Genomic DNA, 15470 nt, shown 5'->3' with positions numbered 1-15470 from the left:
ATCTAATTTCGGCTTCCTATTTAGGCTTCAGTTCTATATCTATCTTTACAGTAAAAATAAGTTAATGTGGGGCTAGGGATGTGGCTCAGGTGGTAGCGCGCTTGCCTGGCATGCGTGCGGCCCGGGTTGGATCCTCAGCACCACATACCAACAAAGATGTTGTGTCCGCTGAGAACTAGAAATTAAATATTAAAAATTCTCTCTCTCTCTCTCTCTCTCTCCTCTTTCACTCTCTCTTTTAAAAAAATAAGTTAATGCTTGTACCCAAATAACTGGAACATTATAATAAGAAACTTAGACAAGTTTGTTCTCCAAGGAGTATATAAGGGATGCATTTTTCTTTTTTCTTGCCAGAGGTAGGGGTTAGGAGGATTGAAGCCAGGGGTAATTAACAACTGAGCCTCAAGAGATCGATTCACATTTACCCACCCTATATTACATAAAATTAATGAAAGAACAAGAGCATTCTGAGATTCAATGAGATTTATAAAATAGACATGTCAGTATGATTTATTTTTTGACATAAGTACAAAGATGTCAGCAGAAGCACTACTGCCTGAGCTAATGCACATGCCCAAATTTGATCATGTCATTGCTGTTCTGAAATAAGGGGTTAGAGAGGGACTCTAATTACTAGTCTCTGGCATACAGCCATCCAGGATGGGTGCTTTATCACTGTGAACCAGGTATCATGAGAAAACTAGGCCAAGATGTTGAGTACAAATTCTTTTCTAGGGGTGGTGGAGGGGAGTAGGGGCTGAGAATTTTAATATGCATGAAGGAGGTGAGTTAATGGGTCATATGCTCATCTGTAGAGTGGCCAAACTAGAAGAAATGACCAGTGCAAAGGCCCTAATGAGGAAGCCTACCTACTCTTTTAAGAATGCCAGGAAAGCAAGAATGCCAAAATGGCTGGAGTCAGTTAACTTCTAAGGAGAAAAAGAGAGAGAGGAAACAATGTTAGAGAAATGAAAGGTGAGGTAGAATACCTTCAAACTCACAGACCATCACAACACTTTAATTTTTACTCTGGAATGAATTGAGGTTCATTGGAGATGTGTGTGTGTGTGTGTGTGTGTGTGTGTGTGAGAGCGAGAGAGAGAGAGAGAGAGAGAGAGAGAGAGAGAGAGAGAGAGAGAGCTCTTAGACCTATTTGATAGAAAGTTGGAAAGAATACCTGCAAAAGTACATCCTCCTCATTCCTCCCATTCAAAAATTCAGAGGCTTAAAATCATATCTTCAGATCATCACTGAGATTGAATAGGAGACAGTGAACACCACAGCTATACAAAGCTACCTGCAGGTAGCTAGAATACGTGCACATTTCCCCAGAAAACTTGCTTCTCTTTTTCTATCTTTTGACCATTTAAGTTACAAGAATATTGCTAAGGCAATGAGCCTGAAAAGATAGGAGGAAATATGAAAGAATGCAGTTTTCAGAAAACATTATGTGGATACATTTTAAATGGGATGAAATTAGAAAACATAGGTTGTCATTTTGTCTGATGTGCTTTTCTCTACCCTATTCCCAAAATTCTTTTCACGTAAGTACTTCTAATTTTAGGACAAGCTATGCCTACAAATGATGAGAAGCACAAACTGGGCATTGCCAAATTTTTAGCTGATTGTCAATATTTTCTATCTACTGATCATTTTCCCACAAATTTGTTCCGACTTGGAAAGTCAACTCAGGAGGGAAAAATTAAGCAGGGTGTTTGTTCACTCCTCTTACTTTCCTATGTAAGTTTTTGTAGGTCATACATTTTCCAAACTATATTAAATATTAATTAGAATGACTAAATTAGTTTAAGATCAATGAGACAATGTGGCCCAATAAAACACAGTAAAACTGTGGTCATTCGGGTCAATATGTGCAAAGTCCTAACTGAGCTCTGCACCATCCCTGGAGAACAGGGAATTCAAGCTGTCTTCCTGAGTTTTAGGTTCTTTGAAGTGCTCTATGAGCTGAGGTAGCCCTCATGGAAAGTAAAAAGTGATCCTGTCAATTGGTCCTATTAAAAGCTCTCTAGTTTAACTGAAAGATAATGGATGCTATTTTATTCAATGTTCTCATTTTTTGTAGTACACCCACTAGTGGGTGATTGAATTAAAAACCTTAGACAGGGTTGAGAGTTCAAAGCCAGCCTCAGCAATGGCCAGGTACTAAGTAATTGAGTGATACTTAGTGATACTAAGTATCTTAGTGATACTGTCGCTAATAAAATACAAAATTGGGCTGGGGATGTGGCTCAGTAGTTGAGTGCCCCCCTGAGTCCAATCCCTGGTACTCCTCGCCACCAAAAAAAAAAAAAAAAAAAAAAAAAAAACCTTTTGGTAAAAAGAATTTAATACATAAATTAGTATGTTTCCCATCTGTGGTGAATCTTAATATTTTCATGTGAATTTCCCTATAATATGAATAGTTGGAAAATGTGATATCTCATATCTCATTTTGCTAAGTTTAAATCACTTCCTTATTGAACCCTTAATAGTACGTACTATTTTTTTTAAACATAAATATAGCTGAAAAGGTTTTTATTCACTTATTTATTTATTCTTGGATTTTCTGTACTGAGGATTGAACCCTGGAGTCTCTACCACTGAGCTACATTCCCAACCATTTTATGTTAAGACAGGGTCTTGCTAAATTGATTAGTTTGTTTTGGAATTTCAGTTATTATTTCCATTGAATAAACAGTTCTTGTTTCCATTGAATAAAATTTAAAAATCTTATTTAGGCACATGTGTCATGCTTCATTCTCTACCTAGTTCTGAAGAATTATTACAACATAGCTTGATCTGAGACAACTATAATATGTAACAAATTGTCAATATAGGCAATTCACAGATTAAAAACATGTTAGTTCCTTAGAGTTTACTGATAATTCAATTTAATTCTGAGGTATATTTATTGATCATTTGGTATTTTCTAGTTGAAAATAATGTGGAACCTGTTAGAAAACACGTCACCTAATCTCATTATAATTACTCTAATTTTATATCTCTGGACCCCTGGCTCAATGGACAGGATATATCTACATTGCCAGGCTTGCCTCAAACTTGTGAACCTCCTGCCTCAACCTACAGATAGCTTCCCCTTTTAACACTGTGAATCCTTAGTTGGAAATCTCTCTAGGTTTTGTTTTCTGTGATAATGTCCTTCTCCTCTATTTCTCCTAATACCCTTCCCAATTACTTTTTGCTGGGTTGATTATTTATCTCTAGCATTTGTCTTATATTAATCAATTATTTTTGAATCTATAAACATACTGGCATTACTCATATATTTCTGAATATAACACTTCTATTTCTAGCCATTTCTCTTAAGATGTGCCTTGGTATTTCCAAGACAAAATTCAGTGTCATTAATAACTCTAAATTTACTTTATTCTCCATTTCCATTTTGTTTTTATTTCCCTGACATCTTCATCCATACTACTGAGTTATTGCTGAAGATATTATTTCCCAAAGACAGTTCAGCATTGTGAAACTCTGTTTACTTACATTATTTGATGATTCTCCTACAAAGCCTTCAAATTCAAAAGCTTTATGCTGATATACAAATTCTATACACTGTTATTTTAACCTAACTCTCTCCCTGTTTCCCAGCCACACCCCAGTTTTGACTCAACTTTTTATGCCACACACTTTTGGTCTTTAAACATGATGTTCGTTTGTTTGGAATGTATCTATAACTCTTCTGTTCTGGGAAACAAACTTTACAATTTGAAATAAATGAGTTAATCATTATTGTGCATTTCAAAAAGCCCCTGGTATATCACAAGTGCTTATCAATGTACCTTTCTTGCTCATTGTGGTAATCATAGTCATCACAGTAATATATTCAGTGTTCACTTGGCTGAGGATAATTTCATTCAAAGCTTATTACTTATCTTTTTGCTTCTGCTTTCTTTTTCCCACCAATTAGAATCATTTGTTTTGTCCTATTTTCTCTAGACAATATATTATTATGGCTTTTCTAAATCTCCTATATATGGGAATATGAATATATACCATATATATGACAAGATATATAGGCATATGTTTTATTCTGAAATTATTTCTTCTTAGATGATATCTGTTTATTTTTTCTTAGGTGATGCATGACACTTTTGAAAAGGAAGAAGTGAGGTAAATACTAATCCTTACTCCTAAGGTTCTCTGACCTTGGGTCAGTTTTAAATAATATTAATTTAATTTAATCATGAAGAGATAATGGACTATCAGTACTTATAGTTTTATAAATTTTTATGCATAATAAAATAACTGGGTTTCTAATCACATAAGCACAGAACACTTTTAGAACAGAATATATATATATATATATATATATATATATATATATATATATTTTTTTTTTTTAATTTTTCTCATGATCTGACTTACCTAAAATAAAGGTCTTCTAATAGTTAACTAGAAGTATTCCATGTTTGGAATCTCAAGTCAAGTGGAGGCCAGAAAACAAGTTACATCTGAGCTTATTCCACATTTAGAGTTAGAAAGGGGAGTCATTTTGGAATTATCACAGGGAAGACCAGGGGCTAAAATTTCTCTTCACTCTGCTGAGTGAATCAGACCAGACCAGATATACAGATATCTGGCCCCAAGGTGAAGGGGCAAGATTCCAGAAAGCCTCCTTCTCCTATTTAAAGGGCTAAAATTACATTCCAGAAGTGGGTTCAGCTCCTGGGGAATCTTAATGTCTTTCAGAAAGAAAGATAAAACTGGAAGCAGCATAAAAAAGAAATAGAGTTCAATTTTGCATAATTATGGATAGATATTATGATTAGTGGGGAATACTTCACTTAAAATTAAAAGCAGTGGTGAGGTACAGATTTCCCAACAAGAAAATTGTCATAAAACCAAAGAAACAATAGAGCATGGGTTTTAACTTAAATAAAACATCAGAGTGCATAAAAAGGAGGTCCTCTCATGTAATATTATGTTTATAATAATATTTGATAGTATTAATGATATTAATAATTAATACACAATACTATTAATAATGGACACTTCCCATAACAGACATTATCAGGCTTGAAAGTAACTCACTTAACTACATCATAACCTATAAATACTATCAGGATGGATGTGAGTATTGGTCTAACCTACACAACTAGTTTATCTAGTAAATTTGGCTCAATATTTATCCCAGTGCCAAAAGTCACTGCTAAACCAGAGTGTGAAAATAGGTTTAGAAAAAAAAATACTGTGTATATCAGTATTGCAATTAAATTTTCTGTGTTTCCCAAATTTAATTAACTTGTTACATTTATTATCCAAAAAAAAAATCTGTTTTTTTTTTTTTTTTTTTTTTTTGAGCAATCTCCAGAGAGAGATCTCTAATGCAGCTTTCTCTGGGTCATCTTTTATTATAATTTTTCTCATCATTATAGATTCAAAAAAAAATCTTTAAAATGACACTTTAGAAATTAAAGTATTAAAAGTTGGAACACCACTGGCAAATAACTAATAATAAAAAATGAGTGTATATCAGGTAAAATTTCCATCATATTTCTTTGTGTATTTCACTGTCAATCTGTATATATAGATATTGTTGAAGAGTTATAGAAAATAATAATCCTGCAAAACAACCCCCAAAGAAAAGCAGAGAGACAATGCAGCTCAGGAGGAAGGAGGGAAACTAGCCCAGCATTAACCTTCCAGTAAATCCTTTCCTGGTAACAATGGGCTCTGAAGAAAGGAGACAAATGTTAGGCTCTGGACTTGAACCTTCCCATTATACAAATTAATCCTAAAAGGACGAACAGTAAATACTGAACAATGGGCCCTGATGGAAGGAGGCAAATACTGAAACACTGGGAGACAATAAATCTCAGAAAAAGAAATACTCATCCCTCACAGTCTGGACCCCTATCTCTCCAAACAATGAGTCTCAACCTTTTATATCTGCCCTCTTGAGTTAGAAGTTTTAACTTACATAACTAGCCCCTGACTGTCCTAACAGCACATCCACAAGTTCCAATGATGAAATCACCCTAATAGTACCTTATAAAACCAAAATCCCCTCTGTAATGGAGGGCTATTATCTCATTCAGAAAATGAGTCCCCATGCCACCTGAGCCACCTGAGTCTACTAAGAAAAATAAAGAGCTTCCCTGAATTTGTTGAGATCTGTACCCATCATTTTGCACTTACAATAGGTACAGATATGTTTGCATCCACTATATTAGTTTGAGTAATACATCATAAACTCACAAAGAAATATGATGGAAATTTTAACATTAAGTGTCTTAAAAGAGCACAGGTTTATTATCTTACAGTTCTTTCAATGAGAAACATGGCATGAGTCTCATTGAGCTAATGTCTTCAGTTCCCTTCCTTTGCAGAAGCTCTACAGGAAAATTCAATTTCTAACCTTTCCAGTCTGCCCACGTTCATTAAAAACCAGCAACACTGCATATGTCTGATCATTCTCCACTAGTCACTCTACCTCACTGAAAAGGTTCTCTATTTTTAAGGACAAACATAATAGATTGGGCCCACTTGCATAATCTAGAATAAAATCCCCATTGCAAATTGGCTAGCTGACTCTTTTCTGCAAAGTCCATTTTGTCCTATAAAGTAATGTATTGCTGCTTCCAGGGATTGAAAAGTGCACAATCTCTCTGAAATCATTTTCCTTCCTCTGCATACTCAAACATACGATATTTTGTTGATTAGGTGACAGGAAGTGTTACCATAGTTCTCATAGCATTTATTTTATGTTTTTTTTTTTTTTCTGTGAAGTGGAAGTCCATATCATTTGTTCAGTACACAAGGTAGAACAATCTTAAAGGCTAATGGAGTGTTAAATGTGTGCGCACCCAGGAGATGGGGGATCTGACGGGAGGTATAAATAGACAGGGCTTTGGGAAATGGGCTAAGATGGGGATGAAGAGGATGTTTGGAAAGAATTCAGCATTCCTCTGAACAGAAGGAATATGAGGATGAAAAATATAGATAATGTTTGAAGACAGGCAAAAGTCATTTGGTGAATTAGAGTTTTGTGATTTTAATAAGCATGCTATTCTCAAAACATTACTTTTTTGAAATAATTTAGTTGACAGATGTGAATCAGAAATATTGTTAGCCTTCTGATGGTTACTGCTCAGGCATTTTATGGATGACATTGGAATGAAGATTAAGTATTTCAAGCAAAATCATGTACAAAATAGTTTGTTTTCTATCATTATTTTTGGAAAAAGAAAGATTTTTACTTAGAAAAGATGATGAAAGTCTTATGTTTACTAACAACAAGGGGAAAAAATCTTTTGAGACCCTAAAAATTATCTTCTCTCTATAACTTTAAATATTTGTTTTTAGATTAAAACATATTATTGATTTTGTAAAGACAGAAATTTCTAGGATTCTATTTACTGATGTGTGGTGGGAAAAAAATAATATTGAAATACTTTGATCACTTGTGGCATGAATCATGAGCCATGTCTTTTCCAATGATTATCCTTACCATGATATTGACTCATTTTTTTAAGTTATGACTTACAATAATCTTTTGGAATAAATAGCACTGAAAACATTAATGATAAAACAATATAACTAAATATCTAACCAAGGATATAGGTAGCTTCTTTGACAGACATGGATTATAGCTAATTGCAAGATTAGTTTCTCAAAATTGAAAGACCTAAGAGACCTGACTAAATTTGCTGTCATTGCATTTTATCTGTGTGGTTAGTGTTTAATTCAACATTATAGAGCAGAAGTGATGGGTTGTGTTAATCTAAAAGACAGTTTTCAATAATATCCATTCTTTAACCTTTAGAATTGTTCATATATAACATTTTGCTTCAAATTCATTGTTATCATATTAGACTGAATTTTATTTTTGGAAGTCAAATAAGTTTGTCTCTAACTTGTCAGGGCATCTTAAGACACAGCTTTTAGGACATAAATGGGAATATCAAGCTACTTTATCAAGCTACTTTACAGGAAGCTTATGTTAATGAAAGATAATAAACAATTGCAGTAGATCATTTAATAGCACACCCATCCCACTTTTTAATACCAAGTTCCTGTACTGTGTGATTACACTGTTACATTCTGTGGTTAGAGGTGGGTACCTATGTAGCACAACTTGGCACCACACGCTACAGAGATATGCAGTGTAGTAAAAGGAGAATTAGTGAGACAAGATATTTTTTTCCTCTCTGGACTTTTGGGTACATAACAGCCTGGCACATTTGACATTTGCTCCTTTTGCTTTATGACTCTGTCCCATTTTCTTTTCTTCCCATGCCATCTTTATCAAACTACTGAAATACATTTTGCTAAATACTCCAGATGGAGCAGTGGCAGACTTTCCTGGATAGAAACCAGGAAAATTGCCAAGCTTCTATTCTCTTTATAGCTCCACATTTTGAACATATTGTATAATTCTAGTATTGTGTATAACTGTCTTGTTATTACTAATTGTTTATGGGTTTGCTTCTGAAAATTCCCAATCCCTTAATTGAGTTATGTCCCATGCATGGTAGAATAGTAGATAAGAACAAAAGAAAAGCTCAATGATAAATATTTGGTCACTGTTACTTTTAATGCATCAAAAAAGATACTTTATTTCAATCTAGAAAATACAAAAAAAATACATACTATGTGTATTTGATATACTCAGAGGAAAATAAACTCAAAATGAGTGTGTTGCTTTATCATCCTGTTAGTTAATCATATAATGTAGAATTTCAATAAATATTTAGAGAATACAAGATATGTACTAGCTGTTTAATAAGCTCCATTGTTTCAGGACAGAAAGGGAAGCTGACTATAGGGGCAATGATTAACAAACATCTCAGTTTTAATTAGTTGTAAAATTGTTAGATCCTTTTGTTTTGAAGAATAAGATATTTTTCACACTCTTTCCAATCAAGATATCTCGAACACACTGAAAAAATATCAATATCAATTAATAGCCAACAAAAATCTAGAATATAAAATTATAAAGATCAGTTAAGAAAGAAAACTTAACAGAAAAGACGGTGAATAATACTTTAGAAAGTTTGGCAGAAATGAGAATTAAAAATTATAGAGTCTACAGTTTAAAGTGGTGAAGAGGGGGAAGAAGCATGCACATTTTAGTTGGGAAATGAGAAATACTGCAATGAAAACTAAAGATGAACTGGGAGAGATTTTCACTTATCTTCTTCGGAGGAAAATAAATGTTGAACTGAGGGGAGGGGCAGAAGGACAGTCAGTGTACAGAATGAAGGAAGGGCTGAGTCAGGAAGGTGGAAGCTCATTCAAAGGGAATGGAATGTTTCTAACTTCAGGACACCTCCCCCTCCTCCTCCACCTGTTGCCAAGGTTACCTGCCTCCAAGGGCTTGTTCATCCCTGGAGTTATTAAAGAATATCCCATGGGCTGCTCCCTTTGGGTCTGTACCCATGGGTGGCTTCATTCTCATCCTTGGATCACTCCACCTTTTAGTCACTAGTCATGTAGGCAGGATGCGGGGAGAGAGAGCATGAGAACCAGGAAACCTAAAATGTATACAAGGGCAAGACACCCCCAATCCCTCAGCCACCCAGCTCTCAGGCCCATTCTCTTTGTCAGTCTCTGCTTTATTCTTTAAATACAACTTGCTTTCTACACTTGCCTCAGCATTTCTCAGGCATTAAATTTTCAACATTGGGGAAAAGGGACTTGGCTCTGATTCTCATCACTGGTTTCAAAACTACCCAAGGATGATGAAAGTAGATAAAAGAAAAACCATATCCACTGAGCTCTGTTCCAGTTGAGGATTTCTGAGCCACAGAAACATCAAGAAAGTAATAGGGTAAGCATAAAATAACCAATGCCAGAAACTGAGAAGGGATATCAGTATATAATCCAGAGATACTAAAATAAAAGAAGATATAATTAATATCCTCACAATGTCCCCAACAAAATATTGTCAAAACATAAGAACCAATTACTAAAAATAAAAATTACTTCCCAGAATTTTCACAGGGTGAAAATTTGGGAATGTTGTATAATTATTAAAGGAATTTAATCTACAACAAAACTATTTACAATTAAATTAATTTCTCAGAATGTTGTTTAGTTAAAATATTAATTTTTACCAAAAATTATAGAAGAAAAGAAAAAGGAGGGTTCATATCATAAATTATTTTATAAGAACATCATAAATTGACACCAAAGAATGAAAATGACATTTTAAGAAAGGGAAATTACAATCCAGATCTCAGGTAACTCACAATTCAGTCCCCAAAAGCAACAAAACCTTCTAGTGATGAAAATTTGATGACAAGAATTTTTACATCTGCAAGATTTGAAACAAGTATTCCTAGAATATTGTATCATACTTGAAGGTAAAATATTAAAAATTTTTCTTTTGAATTAGAAAATAAGGAGTGTATGCTTACTTCCAATATTTCTATTTCACAAGTGTTAGTCACTGTATCTTAACAGGGCAGAACCTGTTTCTCAAAGATGGCTGATTTTCTCATCATCTTGCAGATCTTTAGAACTATCCCATTATGGTATGGTCTTTATGTCTTCTCTTCAAACTAATGGGACTTTTAGGTTACATTGGTCAATAGAATATGGTGAACATGATGTTTTGATCTCACAAGACAAATTCACAAAAATGCCATTTTTTAAAAAATGTTTCCAGCCACTATGCTGAAGATAAATTCAAATAACCCAAGAATAACTTCACTTGTGGCCCCCAAACTTTAGCTTCTCCAGAGACCTTGACCAAAAGCCAGCATCAATTTGCAAAACATACAAATGAGGTAATCTGAAATTTAGCCTGGCATCAAATTACACCAGCCTGATGTACATGGACAAAAGAAAAGTCACATGGACCTACTCAGCTCAAGTTGAAGATTTCTGGGCCAAAACAAAATGTTGTTCTAACCTGTTAGCATTTGTTTGTCTGTTTTTGTAGTAATAGATAACTAGTGTGATATAAATGAAAAATCACTAATTTTGGAGTCAAAAGAAATAACTGCTATTAGTGACAGATGAATTGATCGTGTTTATAGAAAATCCAAAAGAATAAATAGAATTGTTATTAGAAATAATAATACCCATTAGTGAGATTACCAGATATAAGATCAACTAAAACATCAATATTGTTTCCATTGCTAAATATAACATGTTAGACAATGAAGAAGAAGTACCATACAAGTTACCATAACATATAAAATAACTACATACGAATAAGTATATGGAAAATAACTATGTTTCAATTTTTAAAAAGATGAGTGATTTCCACTCAGGAAATCATAGAACATTTGAGAGACCTTGAGAAAGAAATGAAATTAAAAACAAACAAACAAACAACAACAAAATCTGTGTATACAGTATGCATGGTTGGGCTCCATGGTTTTCATTTAATCTGTGGCCTTTTGGATTAAATGAAGAAATAATTTTCCATATTGTAAAACCACTATCCATCATGTATTCTTACATTTACAAGTGAAAGATTTGTAAGTAATATAGAATAGGTGACTACTCTTAAAATTATGGACTTGGTTGACTGAAGAATATGATATATTTCATGTTCAGAAACTGGAAATATTTCTTTGATAGAAAAAGCTATATTAATTGTTTTGTGGTAATGTACCTATAGTATTTGGCCTCAAGGAGTATAGCTTAGAATGTAAATTTAGATTTTATGAAATATCAAACAAAATCTAATTAGCTATGTGTGCATATAAATTTATTACCTTATTCTAAATTTCATGGAAATCCAATGGAATAGCAATTTTCTACTTGAAAAAAGAAAAGGTAGTAGGATGCATTAAGCATTTCTTATGTGCCTTCTCTCTTTTTATGGTACTTGTTCACTGCCATGGACAATTCAGCTCTTCCTTTCCCTAGGCACCATCTCAGAGATCGACTTACACATGTAAAATCCTACAGTGCCTCACCTTGTGACAAATGTCATACTTGTCATCTTTTGCCAAGAGATTAATTTTTCTCTTGAAGCCTGAGAAACTGGAATGTATTTGGTATCAGTACAATTGCAACCTAAAACAGGGGAAAGGTAAATTACCTCCTAAAGTTACAATGTTGTGTCTGGTGGTGATAAATACTGGCAGATAAATACCTCTCTTCTAATCCTCCATACTCTGATATGAGAAATAATAGTTTATTGGCCTCTTTCAAGATAGGGTCAAACTTTTCCACTAATAGCCTGGGAAAAATAAAATCTAAATTTCATAGTAAGTCTCCATAACTACTTTCTACAAAGTATGTTTTCATTATTGACCACCAAAAATTCTCACATTTTGACTGTAAATCTGTGACTTTTGTGATTACTAGTTTTTAGGACATGTTCTTAGTATGAGAGTTACCATGGTTTTGTTTCTTTATTATTACTATTTATTATTTTGTCAGTTAAGTTAAACTTGCTTTAGAGCAATGTGAAACTGTAAAATAAGCACCAATTCTGATGCCAAATAAGTTTAAGTTCAAATTCCTGATCTTCAAAGTATATTAGTTTATCATTTACTTATGTCTTTAGACAAGGACAACATTTGAGTTAATCATCTTCTCCCTTCATAGATCACTTTTAGCAGTTGTGCAAAACACCTCTACATCTTCCTTACTGATTCATTTTCTTGCCTTCCTATTCCTAACTTTATTTTCCCCTCTTCTTCATAGATAGCAACTCTAGGCTGCTTCATATGGACTCCTAAGTTTGCACTTAGTTTTTAAAAATAAGTACTTTTGTATTTGTATTTACTGTGAATTTATCTTAATTAAAATTACAAAATGGCAATAATATAGATTTATTTTTTCTCTAATATTTTATCTCATCTCTACTTCTTAGTACCTGTATGACCTATGAGAATATCTAGGTTTCTGTGTCCTAAGTTTTTCATCATGCATATCTACCACATCATATTTGTCCTTTAGAAATTGAAATTGCTGATATAGGGTGGGCCTGTTGTCATGGGGGAGGTGGTGGCACTTGGTGGCTACTGGCGGCCGAGGTAGAGGCAGTAGCCCGGGAGTTGGTCGGGGGCCCCAGCAGATGAGGAAACTGAGGCTTGTTGAAGTTATGAAACTTGTCCAAAGTTACACAGCTTGTAAAGGGCACAGCCAAGATTCAGAGCCAGGTTATAAAAGTTAAGATGAACAAACTATGACAAAGTTTTAGGAGAAAGAAAGACATTTATGTTCCAGAGGCCAGTCATCCACATCAGTGGCAGACAGATGAAGAAGGAGTTCGCACTGGGAAATGTAGCTTCCCAGTTAAGTACCTTGGCCATGTAGAAGTTGATGAGTCAAGAGGAATGCACATATGTGAAGATGCTGTAAAAAGATTGAAAGCTGAAAGGAAGTTCTTCAAAGGCTTCTTTGGAAAAACTGGAAAGAAGGCAGTGAAGGCAGTCCTGTGGGTATCAGCAGATGGACTCAGAGTTGTGGATGAAAAAACTAAGGACCTCATAGTTGACCAGACAATAGAGAAAGTTTCTTTCTGTGCACCAGATAGGAATTTTTATAGAGCCTTCTCTTATATATGTCGTGATGGCACCACTCAGCGCTGGATCTGTCACTGCTTCATGGCTGTCAAGGACACGGGTGACAGATTGAGCCATGCAGTAGGCTGTGCTTTCGCAGCCTGTTTAGAGCAGAAGCAGAAGCAGGAGAAGGAGTGTGGAGTGACTGCTATTTTTGACGCTAGTCGGACTACCTTTACAAGAGAAGGATCATTCTGTGTCACAACTGCCACCGAACAAGCAGAAAGAGAGGAGATCATGAAACAAATACAAGATGCCAAGAAAGTTGAAACAGATAAGAAAAAAACAGTTGTTGGTTCATCAGTGGCTCCTGGCAACACTGCCTCATTCCCATCCTCTCCCACTTCTCCCACTTTGGATGCCACTGCCTCGCTGGAGATGAACAATCCTCATGCCATCCCACGCCAGCATGCACCAATTGAACAGCTTGCTCGCCAAGGCTCTTTCTGAGGATTTCCTGCTCTAAGCCAGAAGATGTCACCCGTTAAATGCCAACTATCCCTTCGCATCAATGAATTGCCTTCCACTATGCAGAGGAAGACTGATTTCCCCATAAAAAAATGCAGTGCCAGAGGTAGAAGGGGAGGCAGAGAGCATCAGCTCCCTGTGCTCACAGATCACCAATGCCTTCAGCACACTCTCTGAGGACCCCTTCTCTTCTGCCCCAATGACCAAACCAGTGACAGTGGTGGCACCACAGTCTCCTGCCTTCCAAGCTAATGGCACTGACTCAGCCTTCCATGTGCTTGCTGCTAAGCCAGTCCATACTGCTCTAGCACCCGTAGCAATGCCTGTGCATGAAACCAACCCTTGGGCCCATGCCCCTGATGCTGCTAACAAGGAAATTGCAGCCATTCATCCGGGGACTGAGTGGGGTCAATCTTCTGGTGCTGCATCTCCAGGTCTCTTCCTTGGTGGTCACAGACGTACTCCCTCTGAGGCTGACCGATGGTTAGAAGAAGGGTCGAAGAGTGTCCGAGCCCAGCAGCCCCAGGTCTCAGCTGCCCCTTTGCAGCCAGTTCTCCAGCCTCCTCCACCCACTGCCATTTTCCAGCCAGCACCGCCTTTCCAAGGGAATGCATTCCTCACCTCTCAGCCTGTGCCAGTGGGTGTGGTCCCACCCCTGCAGCCAACCTTTGTCCCTGCCCAGTCCTATCCTGTGGCCAACGGGATGTCCTATCCAGCCCCTAATGTGCCTGTGGTGGGCATCACTCCCTTCCAGATGGTAGCCAATGTGTTTGGCACTGCAGGCCATCCTCAGGCCACTCATCCCCATCCATCTCCCAGCCTGGTCAAGCAACAGACATTCCCACAGTATGAGACAAGCAGTGCTACCACCAGTCTCTTCTTTAAGCCTCCTGCTCAGCACCTCAACGGTTCTGCAGCTTTCAATGGTGTAGAGGATGGCAGGTTGGCCTCAGGAGACAAGCACACAGAGGTTCCTGCAGGCACCTGCCCAGTGGATCCTTTTGAAGCTCAGTGGGCTGCATTAGAAAGCAAATCCAAGCAGCGTACTAATCCCTCCCCTACCAACCCATTTTCCAGTGACTTACAGAAGACATTTGAAATTGAACTTTAAGTAATCAAAAAAAAAAAAAAGAAATTGAAATTGCTTCTAATAAAATGATAGCATGTGATGCATTCAATACCTATAATGAACACATTTGCAAGTGCTACTGTTTCTTATGAGAATTCCTACATAGACATCCTCAAGAATTTAAACTCAGAAGTTGCTATTGGTTTGCCTGATATATACACATTTAATTTGATGTTTGATAAATTGACCTCAAGAATGAATATATGTATTGGCTTTTTCATATAGTGCACGGAGAACTTGATTTCTTCACCTTCCCATCAATTTGGCATTACAGTAGCAAATGCTATAATCTGTATTTTAATAAAATGAATACAAATTGGTTGTTTGTATTCAAGCATTCAATATTTGTCTATAATAAGGGAGCAGTCAATATTACC

At 35.8% G+C, this 15470-nt stretch overlaps 1 pseudogene; it reads left to right on the top strand.

Annotated features, from left to right (window-relative positions):
* The first annotated feature begins 13106 nt into the window (after window positions 1-13106).
* On the top strand, window positions 13107-15075 carry LOC113179901 (protein numb homolog pseudogene; annotated as a pseudogene).
* Window positions 15076-15470: the final 395 nt, after the last annotated feature.

Source organism: Urocitellus parryii, chromosome 7 (genome assembly GCF_045843805.1).
Source record: "Urocitellus parryii isolate mUroPar1 chromosome 7, mUroPar1.hap1, whole genome shotgun sequence".
NCBI classification, from domain to species: Eukaryota; Metazoa; Chordata; class Mammalia; order Rodentia; family Sciuridae; genus Urocitellus; species Urocitellus parryii.
Note: the sequence above shows the minus strand (reverse complement) of the source record. Positions and strands in the feature narration are given on the sequence as shown.